General features: G+C 35.3%; 1 protein-coding gene across 2 annotated transcripts in view; it reads right to left on the bottom strand.

Moving 5' to 3' along the window:
• Positions 1–18,899, bottom strand: part of LOC121415599 — a 54,473-nt gene extending 35,574 nt beyond the window's left edge. The window contains exons 1-2 of one of the 2 annotated variants that reach the window (XM_041608913.1): positions 18,688–18,899; positions 12,396–12,469 (exon numbers count right to left, since the gene is read on the bottom strand). The gene's annotated coding sequence lies outside the window, so the exon portion shown is untranslated. Of the gene's footprint in view, positions 1–12,395; positions 12,470–18,407; positions 18,618–18,687 lie in introns of those variants that run through there. The other variant, XM_041608992.1, reaches the window with a different exon arrangement.
• Positions 18,900–20,379: the final 1,480 nt, after the last annotated feature.

Raw genomic sequence — 20,379 nt, 5'->3', positions numbered from 1 at the left:
ATGTATCAATAAAATGAAACATGACTGAACACAATGTACAAAATAAAGCTTCTTATCAATTCAACATGAAACAATGCAAACGCCAAGCGTTGTCTCGCCTGCATATTGCAGTCATGAAGAGACTGCATGTCAAAACTATGCTATATAAAATGCTATAAAAACACATCTTTTCCGCCAACTCCCGCTTGCCAGCACTGGTCCTTCATTGTTTAAATTTTCAATTGCATTTATGTGTGTTTCTATGTTTTATTTCTCCTCTCAATATAATGCACTTTGTATCTTGTATTAGAAAAGGCACTATAAAAATGTATTATTATTATTATTATATGACTTCTGAGGCTGTCAGCAGTTTAGGGGGTGAATTGTGGTTCTGACAGTTTACATACATGTATGCATTAATGGTATACATGTAGGCCTACTTTATCCCTACAAAATCAGATAACACTAAGAATGCTGTTAATACTATGAAGCTATAATTATTTCCATGCAAGTAAGGAAATAAATGTTAGTGAAAAAGAATGTAATTGATAATAATGTGAATAAAATTGTAAAATTAAATTAATTTACGTGTTATAGCAAACTTATTGTTTGAAAAATGGAGGAAAGGTTGTTCACGAAAGATAAATGAGCGTGATCGGTTCATCATGGACAGACATTTTGATAGATTTTGAAAGTTTTGAAGGCTTGTAACAAATTAGAAATAAGATGAACAAGGTTCCTTTGTGTTTTATAGTGAAGGGTAGGACAAAGTATACTGAATGATGAAAATAGTTTGTTGCCATGGTTACCTACAAACATAGACCTGTATCAACTAAATGTGCCATATCACGGACGGACATGATAGAAATGTGGTTTTTAGAATTTTTGTACATGTACATTTTTATTGTTTCTATCTAAGCAGCTTAACATGGACCAATAATTGTTAATGCAACTAACACTCGATATAATAGCTTCTATGTTCAGCATATTGAATTCTTATTAAACCAGTATCAAACTTCTGAGAGAATTGCAAATATTTTCCATCAAGGACGGACATCTCAGACGGACATCACGGACGGACACAATCAAAATACATTGGAAGTACCCTGTAAGAAGTTCTTAATACTTTTTTGGGGGAACAAACGCTATATAGTATTGATGATTTGTACATATTTTAATATTATTAAACAGTATTAGTTGCACAATCAAGTTGCTACAACTTCAATCAAGTTGCTGCAACTTGATTTAAGATGTACAGCAACTTGTTTTCTATGCTAGATGCACAGTATAATCTAGACATATGAAATTCGAATGTAAAGAATATATATTGTCTTTTTAAATTGTAGAATACGAGTAGGTTCCAAATCAACAGCTACTAGTGCTGCAGCCGAACCGCCGAACCGAATGGAAGTTCGCCGAACTTGGCACTTCCGAACCGGACCGAACCAAACACAAAGGCCTGGTTCGGAAGTTCGGTAAAAAAAAAATGTTAACATGCAATGCGTATATGTGTGAAGACTACATACTAGATTTAAGTATAAAATTGAACAAAAAAAATTGGTTAGTGATTGTGCACAAAGAGAATTCCACTCAATATATTTTTAAAATCCACTATGATAGCTCCCATCACGTCTTTGATTGAACTGTTATCAACTTAAGAATATTTTATTAACATAAATATATTTTTTCTTGATAAAATGAGGGGACATTTTGAAGCTTAACTCGGTATAAAAGTGTGGTGTAATTACGTATTGCCATAATCGATCGTGATCGTAATCGGACCTAATCATTTTGTATTTAATAAAGAAAAAGAACCAGACATAAATTCATTCCTCGTAAATGACAAAGTATGACAGTTTCGGTCTCGTGTTTGATTAAATTTTTATCATTTTCAATTTTTTTTATAAACATGAATATATTTTTTTCCTTATAAAATGTGGGGACATTTTAAGCTTAATTCAGTTAAAAAGTGTAGTTGAATTACGTATTGCTGTAATCGGACGTACAAATAATTGTTTTGTATTTAAAAAAAAGAAAAAGACCAGACAAATTAATTCCTTGTGACTGACAAAGTAATGGTAAAGTATATATATTCCACCTTCTGAAATTTCCATATTAATATAAAAGATAAATAAATAAGAGATGAAGGAATGAGGGTGAAAAACAGAAAATATAAAAATTCAAACCAAATCAACGCATGTTCCCTGATCGATGTTCCGGAAATGGTTGGTAAGGAAAGTTGAAACAGGAAGTCCAAACAACCTGCTCTCGGTTGCTATTATACAGGTAAAATTTGTATTCCGAACTTGAAACGTTTTTCCATTGTCAATATTTTCTTAAAAGTGGTTTAATCTGGTCAATTACTGAAAATGAAATGATAAATTATCAGTTCCGTCTTAGTTCTGACGATCAACGCCGGGTGATTTCACAACACTAAAATACAGTGTAGTCCCATGTACTCATTTTCGTGTTGGAAATATGTTTGAAGTCACGTAGCGTTGATCTTTCTGGACAAAGAATGGACTGATATTTTATCTTTTTAAAGTAATTCATTGACCAGATTTCACCACTTTTGAAAATAGGGACTTTCTAAAACACTCATATTCTTTGGAATGTGAATTTTACCGGTATAATAACAGTTGAGTGGAGGTTGTAAGTCTACTGTTTCGACATTCCCGATCAACACTTTCCAATTTGAGAAGCTGCGTTGGCAATGACATCGTAATTAGGCCTGGGACGATTGTCATTTTCACCATTCGATTATTTCCTGAAAAAATAATCGAATGATTCGATTGTTCGTTGGGGAATCACGTCTTTTAAGTCACAATAGGTGACCTAATTTATGGTGACCCCCCCCCATGAAGAAATCTCCATCAAAGTCACATGTTTAGCATAAATGAAAGTAGGCCCTTTTCCCTCGTTTCCATGATTTTTATATCAAAAGAAACTACATGAAATGAGATTAAATCTTTCAGTATATTGTTCCAATGATAATCTTTCCTAAATCAATGCTGTTACTCTGGCATCATGCATACATCCCTCCAAGTGCCACACCCCTTCATATGAATGAATCAGCCCAAAGACGTAAACAACTCATTCATGAAGTATTCTTTGAGATTGACCCCAGGTGGAGCATTTCACTTGAAAAATTTCATCCCTTGCCCACACCATTTCTCCGCCCCCACTTGTGGCACTGTCCACGATGCTACACATGTATTTAAAAAAAAATATTTTGCAAAATATTTCATTTGAAATACCTTCAAAATTGCGATTTTTTTATCATTTGAACCTACATGTATAACTGGGTCTATTTTTGGAGACTAGTCGAGAAAGTACTGGGGAAGACGGGCGCATGTTGGAATGTCGTTTTCATTGTGTGAGGGGGATATAAAAAGGTTGCATTGTTTTGAAACATGAAAGGAATTGTCCGGCTCCCACCCTATCTTTCTCTCTCTAGGGCCGTCTGCACCATCCCGAGTTTTCAAATTAGCGCGCTATTTCTGATCCGGCAAATTATCCCGATCTGAAAAATCTCGAGATTGTTTGTAATGCAGACGCAATTATCGCGCTAGTTCGTAGGATTGATCTCGAGATTGCAATCCCAAGTCAACTCGGGTTTATTTGCAAAATAGCGCGCTATTTACGAATTATCGCGCTAATTCGTAGGTGCAGACGCACTCGGGTTTGGACTCGGGTTAATTTATTCATGACCTTCAGTCCATAATGCAATTCGCGTTCCATTTCCGCCTTGGTAAAAACATAAACAGCGATTATACCGAACGCATGCGAAAGTCAACTTTATCATAGCGTTCATCAATTCCCCAATCAGCAACGATGGTGTCAAGCCCCCCGTGAATGGATTTTGGGAGAGACCAGACTGATGGGGGAGGCGCTCGTTATCGACGATGGTCATAGTCAATAACAATACTGACAGCATTGTCGTCTTATTCCTTCGCAAAATGTGAGCAAATAGCATTTTTTTCCTCCCCTCTCTCTCTCTCCCCCTCTGTCGTTGCCTCGGAGTCCGCCATCATATTAAACGAAGAATACTTCACTCGCTTATAATTATAGCGCGGCTGAGCTGAGAGGATTGTTGCATAACAACGGTCGAATTCGGCGAAAGAGTACATGGACTTGATTGCATATCGCGGGAAGTTATTCAAAAGCGCGGGCCGTTGAAACTCCAAGATCGAAAGTGCGCATGCTCGGAATATCGGGCTTGTTGCCTCGCTCGAGCAAGAATCGCTCTTCGTGCGATGGTGGAGACGGGGTTTCTTGAATCTCGAGATTAATCGCGAAGAGGGCTGATCAGGCTAAAATCTCGAGATTGAGCAAACTCGGGATGGTGCAGCACCGCCTTCTCTCTCTCTGTCCCTCTCACACACACACAGATGGGGCTGGGTCAATTCATTTCTGAAGTCATGACCTTTCCTGATAAGGGAACCACTGCCTTCTTCTTTGTTTCCCAAAGTTTCATTGGCTATCCGAAGGTCCAATCAGCTCAAGTGAGCTGGTTGTGTGTTTATTGTTTTGTGCACGCAGACAATGACTTATTTTGTGTATCGACGGCAAGGTCGGGTGTGATTAAAATTTTCGGAGCGCTTTCATGTTGGTGTGTAACTGGGAATGTGATACAATTATTGATCATTTTTGAAAAATTACCTCGGTAACATAATTTTTAAACCTGTATGAAGTATTCAAAAACCGTTGTCATCGTTGTTTTCTTGTTTTTGTTATAATTACTTGGGTATTCGAGTTATCCCAATGTCATAATCAGGATCTACCGAACATTCGATTAGTGTAAATTTTTCTAATTTTTTTTTTCGATTGGTGATTGGCGGCATGCCAATCGAACCATTCGATCAATCGATGTTTACTCCCAGGCCTAATCGTAATCGATCATGATCATAGCTACTTGAAAAAAATATTCTGATCTTTGTAATTCTGTTTCTGTCCTGATTCTCTCATTATCAATATTTTTTCTTTTTTGTTTAAAGATTAAAACAAAAGAAAGTTCAACAATTTTCATAACTATTCTTTTTAGAAACAAAATTTATTATAAATATATGACAGATCATGCTGGAGATCACTTGTTTGTGGGTCGGCGATCTTTATTTTTTTATATGATAAATATAATTTGGCATTTATTGCCGAACCCCGAACCGAACCAAAGTTCGGAAAAAAATTGCCGAACCCTGCCGATCCTAACCCGAACATGCCGCCTGACTTGCAGCACTAGTTGATCATGTCATGATCATGATGATTTTTAGGCATTAATTTTCCAAGAGCAAAGAGTTTTTTTTAAGGTAAAAAATCTGAATCGAAAAGATCAACAGGTCGCTGATCCTTATGCTTGTTTGTTGGATCAAGTATGACACAACACTTGTCAGGGGCTCTCTTCAAATCCATCTTTTGCACACATATAAAAGTGGAGACACCCCATAATATCAACAGGCCTCATGTATTTAGGCAGACCGAATCCAAAATTGAAATTGATATACCAATCTAAAGCTTATTAAAACTTCTAAACACTGCAGTGCAAGAAATGCATTTTCACAGTTTACCAGATAAGTGATTTGCTTAAAATTAGCTCCAAAATGGACTTCGAAAAAAGGTATTCATGTAATTTTCACAAGCCTCAAGACTGTGATGTCATGTGCTATTAGAAGCATTGTAAATCCATAGGTTTGTACATAGAAAAATTTATTTTTCTGCTAATATCAGATTATGCATTGCATTCTACTTTCTTCTTCTCCATCACTTTCTGCAAGCTTGAATTGATGAAATCTACAGCTTTGGACTTACATGTACATGTACATGTAGCTTTCCAACTCTATCTGCATTCCAATAATGTTTAACAATTTTTCCTGACAGCAATATAGCCCCAATAACGGCCAAACAAAGTTATCACAAAAATTGTGAAGAGTTGTAGGTTTACTCCATTTGTGTTCTGAATAATTCTCAGAGCCACTTTTCACTGCAATTAGAAGCTAAAATTAAATTCATAATCTGCTCAGCAAAGTTTCTCATTTGCATATGAATCTTTCAACAGTATTTCACTCGTCCACCATGATGAAATTAATGTCCGTCTGTGATCATTTTTGATTGATAAAATGTATGGATTTTAGCTACAGTGTATGTTCAAATAAAATGATGTAGTGTCCAGTGAAATACTTAGCTATACACTTTTATTTCTGTTCTATTCCGATAAAGAATAAAAAAACTTTTCATCTTTTTTTCCATCACGGACGGAAATTTCAAAATGGAAATGTTAACACCTACCCAAAAAAATTACTTCCCAATATTCTTGTTCTACTGTATTATGTCTGATAATAGAGTTGTTCAGAGTGCAAGAACATCCAAACCAAATAAGAGCAACTTTAAAAACAATAAAACTAGAGTGAATTTAATTTGAGTAGAAATGCCCGTCCGTGATGAGAGGTAGCAGCACCCCCATGAATAAAATGGACTATTCCGGTACTTTCGGAATCATCAATCTTTATGAAATGAAGTTTTTTGAAACCTGAGATATCAAAGATTATTTCAAAAGCAAATTTGATAAAAGTACCTAAAATAAATTTTCACCTCAATGCTAACCCTTGACCGATCATGTTCAAATATAACAAGTGGAATGCCTCTGGCCGTCTCACCTGCATCACGCGATTCAACATAGCAGCACTGCTGACTTTGAAAACTACTATAACTCACATAAGATGTTCAGTGATACTTGGTTACTCTCATTTCCACGTTTTATGAACTAGACCAATACACTTGCAGCGATAGGATGGTAATTCAACAAGTACCCCCAATGTGGCCAAAATTCATTGACCTCACATGACCTTTGACCTTGATCATGTGACCTGAAACTTGCACAGGATATTCAGTGATACTTGATTACTCTTATGTCCAACTTGCAAAGTTATGATGGTAATTCAACAGATAACCCATTTAGCCAAAGTTCATTGACCTTTGACCTTGGCTTGGTCATGTGACCTAAAATGTGCACAGGATGTTCAGTGATACTTCATTACTCTTATGTCCAAGATTTATGAAATAGACCAACATACTTTCAAAGTTATGATGGTAATTCAACAAATACCCCCAATTCGGCCAAAGTTCATTGACCCTAAATGACCTTTGACCTTGATCATGTGACCTGAAACTTGCACAGGATGTTAAGTGATACTTAATTACTATTATGTCTAAGTTTCATGAATCAGATCCAAAAACTTTTAAAGTTTTGATTGTAATTCAACAGATACCCACAAATCGGCCAAAGTTCATTGACCCTAAATGACCTTTGACCTTGGTCATGTGACATGAAACTCTAATAGGATGTTCAGTAATACTTGATTAACCTTATGGCCAAGTTTTATTAACTAGGTCCATATACTTTCTAAGTTATGACGACATTTCAAAAACTTAACCTCAGGTTAAGATTTGATGTTGACGCCGCCGCCGTCGGAAAAACGGCGCCTATAGTCTCACTCTGCTTCGCAGGTGAGACAAAAACTTATTGTGTATGATTTTTAGCCATCTTGCCTCGACTTTAGCAGTAGGGTTTTCTAAATTGATCTGTGTGCATATGATAAGTAAATGATGCAAGAGTGAAGTACTAAAAGCTATAGAAAGTTATTGTTGTACAACACAGCACAGTGCCAATCATGGAACGTTCAATGACCTTTGACCTTATTCCAATTCGACTCATATTCGAACTTGACCTGTGCCTTCAGGAGATGGACCACTGGTATGAATTGGTGATCCCACCTCGAAAATATAGAAAGTTATTATGTGGACAACATAGCACAGTGCCAGTCATGGAAAGTTCATTGACCTTTGACCTTATTCAAATTTGACTCATATTCGAACTTGACCTGTGCCTTCAGGAGATGGACCACTGTATGAATTTGGTGATCCCACCTCGAAAATATAGACAGTTATTATGTGTACAACATACCACAGTGCCAGTCATAGAAAGTTCATTGACCTTTGACCTCATTCAAATTAAACTCATATTCGAACTTGACCTGTGCCTTCAGGAGATGGACCTCTGGTATGAATTTGGTGATCCCACCTCAAATAGAAACTTATTGGGCGAAAACATAGCACAGTGCCAGTCATAGAAAGTTCATTGACCTTTGACCTTATTCAAATTTGACTCATATTCGAACTTGACCTGTGCCTTCAGGAGATGGACCTCTGGTATGAATTTGGTGATCCCACCTCGAAGCTATGGAAAGTTATTGGGTGTACAACACAATTGATGACACCGCCGAGGACGCCAGAAATAGTGATACCTACATGTACATGTACTGTATGTCTCGCTCCGCTAAGCAGGTGAGACAAAAAATCAAACAACACATTAATTATTATTTTTCATTTTTCCTGTAAATGCCAGGGTTTCCTGCCTACCATTTACCATACATGTACATTACAACTATTTACTAGTACATTGCCCCATACATCTAGTCTGCAGGTACAGACCCCTACTGAAACTTTGATTGACAAGTGGGTCTTCACACAAGGCTAGCACAAATACAGCTTTCTGTTGAACAAGAGGGGACTTCTGTTCTCAAGAAATTGGCAGGGGCCTTAGGCTGCCTATTCAGACCACATTCCTCAAGAGAATGGTTTTCACATAGTGCTTAGTCTATAAACCCCCAGCAGCTACATGTACATGTATGGCACTGGCTTTCCAGGAACCAAACATACTGTGTATTTCCGAGATGCCTCCTCCATCCCTCCCCCCCCCCCCAATTTCAAAAAGGGGGAAAGAAATAACAACACAATAGATATACTCTGGCAGTCTTCCTGCACTATGTATAGCAGCAGTGCTGACTTTTAAAACAACCAAGACAAACAAAATTCACAAAGGGAGAATGTACCATTTAGCAACTAATACAGTAAATCGACTTTTACATGGACTTCATTAAAATTCTGCATTGACTTAGGTAAACTGTTTCAGCATATTTGACTTGTAAACGACTGACAAAGCACAATTAATTAGCATCATCTGCCAGGGTGCAATATCAGAATATTGTTACATGAAATTCCTGAAAATTGCCACAAAATTCTTGTTTCTTCCCATGGAAAGTTTCCCCCACAAAAATTCACAGGAATTTTGCAAACCTGAGAGGGGGCCATCATTTATTAACTCCTGCAAATATTCAGGGAAATACATTTACTGTATTTAGGAAATTACTCAGACTGCATCATAGAACATATGCTTTTTAATACAAAGTGTACAATAGCAGTTTGTCGAGATCTGATGTTCATGATATAGAAATAAGGTTGAATGCCTTGGTAGTACGATTCAGTGGAAAAATTATGGGGATTAAAATTGCAAAGAACAAACGGGAATGGAAAAATGGGGAGGCAAAATGGTAGGAGTAAACATGTACATGTAAAGCAGGAAAGGTAGAGTGGCAAAGGGGCCATATTTTGTGTTTCAATTCACTATTAACAGGTGGAATCTACCAAAATTTACTCATATATGTATGTACTGTAGGGTGACATTAAAAAAGTTGAAGTTTTCATTTTTGGCACTGGGCGCCTTACAGTTTGTACACTATAACATGCCCTTTTTTTTGCATTTTCGGTCAAAATAGGCAAAGGTCGCCATTTTCTAAAGGCACTTGTGCAATTTGGGTAGTCCAACATTTATGCAAGTAGCATCGTTGGAAAGTGAATAAGATGATTGTATGTGAATTATAACAAATTACTTTTGACACATACATGTATGTAGGAGTGAGTTTGAATACATTTGTATCAACCTTTTGACCTTGAATGCCCCCCCCCCCCCGTCCTCAATACATCTCAAATAACCTATCAAGATTTTGTTATATCTGTTTGATTAGCAAATCAATTTTGAGAAGAAAAAAATACACCTCCTACATGTACAATACATGTATATAAGCTATAAAATGTCTTTATTGTAAAATGAATGTCTGTTTTTTTAACCTACTGTGGTTATTCAGCCAATATATTCTGGCTGGGGTGACATTCATATACATGTTCTTAATAGCACATATTGTAGTTTACATGTAGTACTTGCATGCTGCAACAATCAAAGCATGTGCAGTTCCATTTGAAATTGTTTTGTATGCTCACTATTGCTCTTCAAAACACATCACTTCATATCCAATGAGAATATGCTGTTTAAATTATTGAATGAAAAATCCATACATAGGGTGTTGAATTGATCAAAACAAAGATAAAATGTGAATTGTTTATCATAGTATTCTAGTAATCACAGAACTATATGTATAAAAAATAAAGTTTAGAAAGTACAGTTTAACATGATTCAAAAAGTTAGCTAGAATTTCACTTTATTTTATTTCTCAAACAAAATCAGAGCCTAAACTATTTCTCACATTATTCTATCAATATTGATTCACTCTAATATTATATTTTCCTTGAAATAATTTGATTTTTATTGTCATCTGATTCACTACATACATGCACACGCATACTGTACATGCTGTTATTTTGCGTACAGAATTTTTTTCGAGAATCATGGGGTCCCGACATTTTCGTGGGTTGTTAAATTTGTGATCGGAAAATGTACGAAACACTTCCACAGCATTTCAAAGAAGCAAACTAGTGCAAATCATGTACTCCTAATAGTTTCCATGCTGATGTGTCTCTTGTACATAAATATGTCCGAGTAAAAACAGTTACAAAATGTGGAAAAAAGTGGCTTAAATTTCACTTTTTTGTACCATTAGATCTGAAATTTCATCATGTCACAGTTTGACCTGCAACAGTAATCTTTTGAAGTTGTGTTCTGTTAGATTCACTTTTTAAAAAGTTGGTTTCAGTGCAAAAATGTTGAATTTTGTGAACAAAATCTTACACACTAAAAGATCTGGACATGTGACTTATGAATATTAATGAGTATGCAAAAAACTGCCAATATGTGATATAGTGAATCAGATGACAATAAAATCAAATTATTTCATGGAAAATACATTTTTATATTACAGAGAAGGAATAAATGTTGATAGAATTATGTGATAAATTGTTTGGGCTCTGATATTGTTTGAGAAATACAAAAAAAGTGAAATTCTAGCTAACTTTTTGAAGCACTAACTGTACTTTCTAAACCTAATTTTAAATTTAAGTACATATCAAGGTGCATATCACAATTTTTTAACGACACAGGATGCTTTCAATAGCAAAACTTTGCTGTTGGGGATATTGGCACTGACTATACAGGTGTTGTTAAATTTGCGGTCGATTGTCAATTCGCGAAAAAAAAAAACCCTGAGAAAATAACAGCATGTACAGTATTGGCAGCTATCAATATTCATAAGTCACATTACCAAGGCTTTCAGAAGGTGTAACAGACCTTCATTTTTGAGGAGTGCAATCGCGCCGGCGCTCCTACCGCACTCCTAAATAAAATGAGAGCAAAAAATCGCGGTCCTAAAAAAAAGAAAGAAAAAAAAAATTGAAAAAAAAATGCTTAAATGTCACATCTTTAAATCCATGAAATGACCTTTTTTCCATAATTCCTTGAGATTTCTTTGATTTAGCTAAAAACTATCAGAAAAATGAAGAATATTCATCTCTTTCCGACTCTGATTTTATTTTAATCTCGATCAATATTGCAGTCCCATGTAGTCCCATATGTAGATTTTCATGGCAACACCATGGAAGTCTACATGTGGGACTACAATATTTACCGAGGTAAGTTCAAATCAGAGTCGAGAAAGAGGTGAATATTGAAATTTTAGCAATTTTTTTTTACCAGGAGCGTGTACGACATCTTGTAAACGTATTGACGTGACCGAGGTCTAGTTTCACCAAAGATTAATAAATAGCTAACACAGCTATTGCAATGTTAAGAAAAATCTACAATTTATCATACATGTATTATAATGAATTGATTTTAGCTCCTCACAGAGAGCAATTCTGAGGAGCTCAATTGAGCTCCTCAAAAAAATAAGGAGAGCGATTTATTGAGCTCCATGAAATTATAAACGTGAAGGACTGGTGTAAGATTCTGTTCACAAAATTCAACATTTTAGCACTAAAACCAACTTTTTAAAAAGTTAATCTAACAAAACACAACTTCAAAAGATTACTCTTACAGATCAAACTGTGACATGATGAATTTTCAGACCTAAAGGTACAAAAAAAAGTGAAATTTAAGCCACTTTTTCCACATTTTGTAACTGTTTTTGCAGGGACATATTTATGTACAAAAGATACATCAGCATCCCAACTTTCAGGAGCATAGTTTGTATGATTTGAACTAGATTTGCTTCTTTGAAATGCTATGGAAGTGTTTTGTACATTTTCCGATCGTGAATTTAACAACTCGCGAAATTGTTGGGACTCCCGCGATCCACGAAAAGTTCTGTACGCGAAAACAACATCTTGTACAGTACTACAAACACAGGAATACTTACTTGTGATGTAATGTGTACAATATCTCGTATGCCTTCACAAGTCTCTTTACATGACATGTAAATGTACAGTTTATCTGGGGAAATAGAAAAGATGAACAAGATTGGAAAATAAAACTTTCTTAAAATGAAGCTCCTACATTTTGTAGAATGCTCATTTTTGGTGTACATGTTAATATTCTTTGTAGCATTTCTACATGGATGTAACAATTTAGTATGTATTAGTTTCTGCAATGTTTCTTTTTTCCCTTCATTTTTCTTTGTGCTTGTTTGGCCAAAGTCATTGCAGAATTTTTTCAAATCATAATGAAAAAAATAACTAATTTCAGCTATAATAAGAAATAAGACATTTGCATTGAATTTGCACATAAAATCATATTTTAGAGCAAATCTGGGTCTGACCTGCACTTTGGAACTGTACCTGGGCGGCACAAATTTTGTCTCAAAAGATGTGCAAGACTTGAGAGTATTAAAAAAGATAAGATCCAATAGCGACACCTCCAGTCCTCAACTACTCATACCTGGCCAGTTTCCTGACCCATAATGCTAGTGTAGTCTAGTATATACCCACATGAATGATAACATGCTAATTAACTACTCAATAACCAGCAAAACAATTACTTTTCCTCTCAAACCTTTTAGTTTCTATAAACAAATATACAATTTAGGTCAATCTATTCTCTGTTGTTTTTTAATAGTAAATCTAAAAAAAAAACATATTTTAGACTACATATTTATATTACGAAGTCAATGAGACCACACACAGTTCACTCCCTCTTTAAGTCAGCAAATAGCACAGTGAAAAAAAATATTGTGCAGCAGAATAGAAATGGTTGAGAAGAGGTTGGTTCAATTCAACCCTCCCCCCACACGGTTTTAAATTGGGGTTAAAGGGATGCTCCAGGCTGAAGATTTTAAAAATTCAATAAATAGAGTAAAATTTACAGAGCACAATGCTGATAATTTGATCAAAATTGGATAACAATTAATATACCGGTAGTTATTCAAAGGACAAGTCACCCAACAAAGAGTTGATTTGAATAAAGAAAAAATCCAACAAGCATAACACTTAAAATTTCATCAAAATCGGATGTATTAAGTTTTGCTTAATTTCACAAAATAGTTAAATGCACATCCAGGTCGGTATGCGATTGAGGGAAATGATGATGCCATCACTCACTCCCTATTTCTTATGTATTTAATTATATGAAATATTCTAATTTTCTCCTCATTGAAATAAAGATTTATTTTGCCCCGAACATGTGGAATTACTATTGTTTAATATTTTATGGTTCAGTCAAGTTGGTCCTTATTGTCAAATCTGTAGAAATTGAAATATTGTAATTCAAACAATAAAAAACAAAAAAAAAATACTGTGAGGGACATCATCGATTCTTTCATTTGCATGTGACTGAATTGTGCATAACTATTTTGTGTAAAATAACTTGATTTTTCATCCAATTTTGATGAAATTTTCAGCATTATGCTTCTCTGATTTTCCTCTATTGATTCAAATCAACATTTTTCTCAGGTGGACTTGACCTATAATTTTAAAGATTTGCATTATTCCGGTGAAACAGTTCTAGGCATGTCTGTCTCTACATGGGCTGATGTCATATCCCCAATTGTTCTTTTGTAATTAGATTCATTCAAGTTTTTTCGTCTAAGAACTAAACAATTCCAGATTGACAACTGATTAAGTGCAATAGATATTTATTGCTGCAACTTATTTTATCATAATCACGACACATCATTTATTTTTTTTACACATGTATGAAACAATGAAACAATTATGATTTCATGAAATAGCGTAAGAAAGGGAATGTGCGGATGTGACATCAACAGCCCATCTAATGAATATTTATGACGACGTGCATACATGTATTTCTGTTTTTATAAAATATTGCTACATATAAAGTTCTATACATGTAAATTAGAACTATAAACTGTTAATATTTGTTATCAGATTTTGTCGAAATTTTCAGCATTTTACTCTGTGAATTGTAGATATATTCTCAGCCTGGTATGTTGTGGAAGTGCTGTAAAAGTGAAAACTGATATGAGCACTGCAACAAGGAAGGAACATGGTAATGACATATTCTGAACAGATGTGTAAGCATTTACTTGATCATTCAAAAGACTTAAATTCTTTCTTCTGTAAAAAGAACAAATCAGAGATCAAGATCGACACAATCAAGTACACATGATGTACATGTGCAAGTCGCCCTGAATTCAAAGAATACCTACATGTACAACACATGTACCGTACATGTAATACCCCTTTCATAAACCCCATTAAAATGAATTAGGCGGCTAATAGCAGCATAATTTGGTCGTAAAATTGGAGGAGGACAAGAGTTATCCGCATTACTCTGATGCTGCTATTATCCGCATAATAGCAGCATCGGGACAAGATTTTGAGTTTATGAACGCATTTCCAAATTATGCGGATAATTGCCATGGTGCGGTCACAAGGTCACCCTTTTCCAACACAACCGCATCGGAGTGGGCGTGTTCAGTTGTCATGGCGATTATCCCCCTTTTTCAGGACGGGCGCTCGTAAAAATAATGCGGCTTATTTTCGGAGTTTATGAACGCAATTTTTATTGAATTATCCGCATTACTCTTAGGCGGCTAATTGGAGGATAGGTTTATGAAAAGGGTATAATACATCAGAATGCAGTATGCACACATGTACACCTACACATGGTGTAGAGGCCAATTACTGTTGTTGTTTTTTCCTGATTTATGACTGCATGATTTTTTTTTTCAAGCCCATGTACATGTCCTCCACATGTATGCAAACTGTCATATTTTGCTATATATTATATTTCCATAATTGGAAGAGCTCAAAGAGAGCAGGATAACTGTATTGTTCATATACATGTTCATGTCATTAGCATGGACATGTCCATCAAGGACATTTTGCTGACTCAACTATTCAGATTCAGATACATGTACTAGCAATACTGATCAATTGATGCATTCATAGTATCCTAGTAACATGTCCTAAATCATACATGATAACTCGTACATACATGTAGTGTAGATAATGAGCATGTCACTGTTACACAAGTCTGAGCCATTAACACATGAGGGCCTTCAACAAGTCTAGCACTGGTGATATTAAAGAAAAGGTGCAGAGATGCCAAGTTCAAAGACCAGCTATGCATGAGATTTTCTGTGGATCTGAGTGAGATCACAGACATTGTGTACAATGTATGGGGATAGGCTGTGATAGTTGCGTGAGACAGAGATTTGAGGGGATGAACAAGAGTCCAAAATGCTTGAGTCTCACGCATAATGCGTGAGACTTGGTAGCTCTGAAGGTGAACAGGGTAACAGAAAACTGGGCATTTAAACTGAATAGCAGTCTTTAGAATGTGTACACTGTACATACATGTATACCTACAAGTACATCATGTACAGTACATGTAGCTAACTGCTTCTCAAATGTAAAACATCATCAAAAGATGGCATTTCTATCTACATGCATGATACAATGAATCAGTGATTCTGAGCCAGTGCAGAAAACTGACAATCAATGGTCCCATAAATCCTTTTTTGTGTACTGTTGTCCAAGAGAAATGGTCATGGTCCCATGCACCCATTTCTGTGGGTAATTTTAACCACTTGACTGTGGACCATGGACATGTTATTATCACATGCTTGGCAATGCTACATTCAGTGCGAACAACATACCTGCTTTTCTAATTGTCTTTTTAAAACATCGTACATAACGACTCGTCAACTACAACATGTATTGTAGCATCTTAACTAGTATACATGTACATGTAGATGCATATATCAAGGTTTTATAACAGGCCAGTTACTTTAAAGGGGAATATATAGGCTTGTGTCGAAACAGAAAAATCAAAGAATAAGACCAAAGAAAGTTTGAGAAAAATGAGACAAGTAATTAAAAAAGTTATGAGCATTTGAATATTGCAATCACTAATGCTATAGAGATCCTCTATTGGCAATGCGACAAGGATGTGTGATGTCACATGTGAACAACTTTCCCTTTGATGGAAAAATACCCTCAAAATGTCTATTTCTGCTTTTTATAGTGGTGATACAAACTTTTTATCCATGATGTATTCTAATTTGTATTACATGCCCTCCTATAGAAAGAACACATGATCTACTGATAGATAAAAGAGGCATTTTAGGTGAAATACTAAAGTAATGGGGAGAGTTGTTCACAAGTGACATCACACATCTCTGTCGCATTGTCAGTTTGAGGATCTCCATAGCATTAGTGATCGCAATATTCAAATGCTTGTAACTTTATCATTTGTCCGATTTTTCTCAAACTTTTGTCGATCTGTTTCTTTGATTTTTCTGTTTTCATACAAGCTATCTTGTTCTAAAGGTTTCATGCTCCTTTAAGATTTCAGCTATAATAAAAGGAAGACCCATGTGATATTGATGGCAACAAATAGATGACTTGATTAGTACTACTGAAATATGGACACTACTTCACAAGCAAAAATAAATACACTGTAAAAGGGGAAAGCATTTTCCCTTTGATCTTTATCAAGAACCAGATCGACATTATTTGTAACACCCCCAAAAATTAAGTGTTGTGATTTTCCTAAGATTGGTTGAAAATATGTTTCAACATTAGTACAAATGCCTGTATTTTAGTTTGTTATTGAAATTCAGTCACATTACATGTAAGAACCAGGAACAGCTCTGCAATATCAATGAGACCATATTAATCCTAGTGCTGCAAGTCAGGTGGCATGTTCGGGTTCAGTTCTGTAGGGTTCGGCAATATTTACCGAACTTTGGTTAAGTTCGGGGTTTGGCAATGAATGCCAAACAAAGGATCACCAACCCTCAGCCAGATTATCACGTCAAAGATCTGTCAAATATTTGTAATGAATTTTTATTCTAAAAAGAATGGTTATAAAAGTTCTTGCTTAACTTTTATTTATTCTTTCTTTGAACAAAAATATCTGAGTTATGTCTTCTTTCATTTTTGAAATAAAAATACCAAAGAAAAAATATTGAAAACAAGACAATGAGGAAAGAAACAGAATTTCAAAGAACAGTTCTTATTTCATGTAGATATGATTATGATCAATTGTGATGTCACTGCAAACGCAGCTTCTCTGTAAATTGTTGATTGGGAATGTCCAAACAGTACCTAGACAAACAACCTCCACTCAACTGTTCCTGGAAAAATTCATATTCCAAAGAATAGGAAATGTTTTAGAAAGTCCATATTTTCTGAAAAGTGTTAAATCTGGTCAATCACTTACTTTAAAAAGATTAATAGTCCATTCTTGGTCCTGAAAAGCTCAATGAGCACTATGTGACTTCTAACATATTTCTAACACGAAAATGAGTACATGGGACTGTACTGTGTATTTTTGTGTTGTGAAATCCTTCAGCATTGATCTTCAGAACCAAGCCGGAACTGATATTTTATCATTTCATTTTCAGTAATTGACCAGATTGAATTACTTGTTTTAGAAAACATTGACAATGGAAAAACCTTTTAAATTCGGAATATGAATTTTACCGACTTAGCAGCTGAGAGTGAGAGCAGGTTGTTTGGACCCATTTCAACTTTCCTTATCAAACATTTCCGGAATGAGACGAGGGAACATGCGTTGATTTGTTCAACCACCAGGCTATTCTGGTTCAAGGCTAAGTCACGATGAACTGGAGGAATACAAATACCCTTGATCTTCTTTCTGACTCGTTGTGCTTGTGCCATTGTCATTCATTTGAAGCTGTAACCAGTTTCAGAGATAGCTGTATTATCTGCATTATAAGATCTTCCGTTCACCAAAATTCATTCTCAACGAGGAGCTGTAATAATTGGAATTCCCTGCCTGAGTCAGTTGTAAGTGCAACTACTAGTAGTCTGAATCAGTTTAAATAGGACTTGAAAATTTTTGGCACAACCATCCTCTGATTGAAGACACAGTAGACCTTACCAAAATTGACGTTGCCAAAGATAAGAAATTAAACAAGGGGTACATAAGGATATTGCCTTACATCTCAACATCCAAGTAAATCCAAGTGAAGTCATATCGACCTCGAGAAATCTGCATGCCCAGCAGAACCCTGCGCAGCACGGGCCGTACACGGCCTACGGTTCAGGCAATAATGGTACACTGGCTGCGGCCATACACCACGTGCTTTCGCGCACGTAGTTATGGCGCATTGAAACTGAAATCAATTTGGATCGTATTACGGTTGGCGTACCATTTATATACATTTAGCCGGGAGATAATAATCAAACGAAATACTGTAGAAAAATAAATCACGAGCATACCCTTTAAAGTGCAGGTAGGCTCGCGAGTTAAATGCAACAACCAAGTTCCGTCGTTTCGTGACTGTGATTTCCAACTCACTTCCCTCTCGGTCCAGTCGCCATATTGCGATACTCGTATTTCTACTTGCATTGCATTGTGGGGCATAGGCATAATTTTGGCGGCAAAATATTCACGATTTCAATATGCCACGTGGTTGATGATGTGATACCGCCATATCGTTCAAACGAGAGTCAGTGCTGTCTGTTCTAAGATCAGTTTCGCAAGTACCTGACATATTGCGGGCCTATATACTGGACTTTGATATTGACTGAGCAACCAATTAAAGAGATAGAGTCCTAGCTGGACACAGGCCTACATTGTAATCAACGGATCCTGATTGAAACATTGATCAAGGCCATAGCTATTAATTTCATCTTCTAGGCATATCATATGAGGCTAGAAGATGAGTTTAATAGGCCTACTAAGAATCGAAATAGAAATAGAATTAAGAAATGGAATTAAAAACAAATGCATAGGCCTAATTTGTTAAAGAAAACATGAATCAAAACAAAATTGTAAAAAAATCAACAACGAAAAAAATGAAATAAATTGATTATAAAGACAGATAAAAAGAGGATACAATATGATTGGCCTACTAAAAAATTGAAAGAAAAAATATAACGAAACAAATGATAAGAATTGCTACTGAAAGAAAATAAAAGAATTAAAAAAAAACACATACCACATTGAAAAAATAAAATTAAGTCCATCACCCCATTTGGAAGTTTGTAAAAAAGAGAAATACTGAAACCGGGACTGAAGCATAACACTGCAAACTGAATTTCATCAAAATCGGAAGTTGAATTCGCTTCGTTCTGCACTATTTCTATATACACATCCTTGTCGGTATGAGGTGACTGATGACGTCATCCACTTACTACTTCTTTTTCATTTTATTATAAAGTTCGAATTTTTTCCTCACTTTTTGTCAAGTGAAACACTGATTAATTTCTCCCGGAACACGTGGAATCAGTAATACTATATGGTTCAATCAAGTTAGTCCTCATTGTCGAATCTGTTTAAAATAAAATATCATATAATTCAAACAATAAAAAACAAAAGAAATAGTAACTGGAAATCCGTCGACTAACTTAGTGTGCATAACTGTTTTGTGAAAAATAGCCTAACTTTAAAACCCTTTCTTTTTTTACATCCGATTTTGATGAATTGCTAGTTGGATTTTTCTCTGTTTATACAAATCAAAAATTTTCTGGGCTGAACTTGACCTCTATAAGCCATAGTCTACATAGGCCTATATAGGGCCTAGCCTATCATAAGTAGAAGAAAACATAAAAGAAGAATAAAAAAATTGAAAGAATAAAGAAGAATTAAACAGACTAAGTAGGATTTGAAAGCCAATAAAAAAGGATTGAAAGAGATTAAAAGAAAGAAATATATAAGATTTTGAGAGAAAGGAGGCGTAGAGCATATTTTATCCGTCGACTAACTTGTGCATAACTGTAAAAAAATCGTTTTTCATTATTTATTTATTCATTTTTCCAACAAAATTTATAATGCAATAATTCCAATAAATAAAACATAACATTAGAAAATAAAAATGACATAAATATTCAAATAAACTCAAGAATATATGCACCTCATCCAATATTTCCGATTCCAACATAAAAAAGTCATGAAGGAGAAAATGAAAT

The sequence above is a fragment of the Lytechinus variegatus genome, chromosome 1 (genome assembly GCF_018143015.1).
Source record: "Lytechinus variegatus isolate NC3 chromosome 1, Lvar_3.0, whole genome shotgun sequence".
NCBI lineage: Eukaryota > Metazoa > Echinodermata > Echinoidea > Temnopleuroida > Toxopneustidae > Lytechinus > Lytechinus variegatus.
The sequence above is the reverse complement of the archived record's forward strand: the minus strand, read 5'-3'. Positions and strand labels throughout refer to the sequence as shown.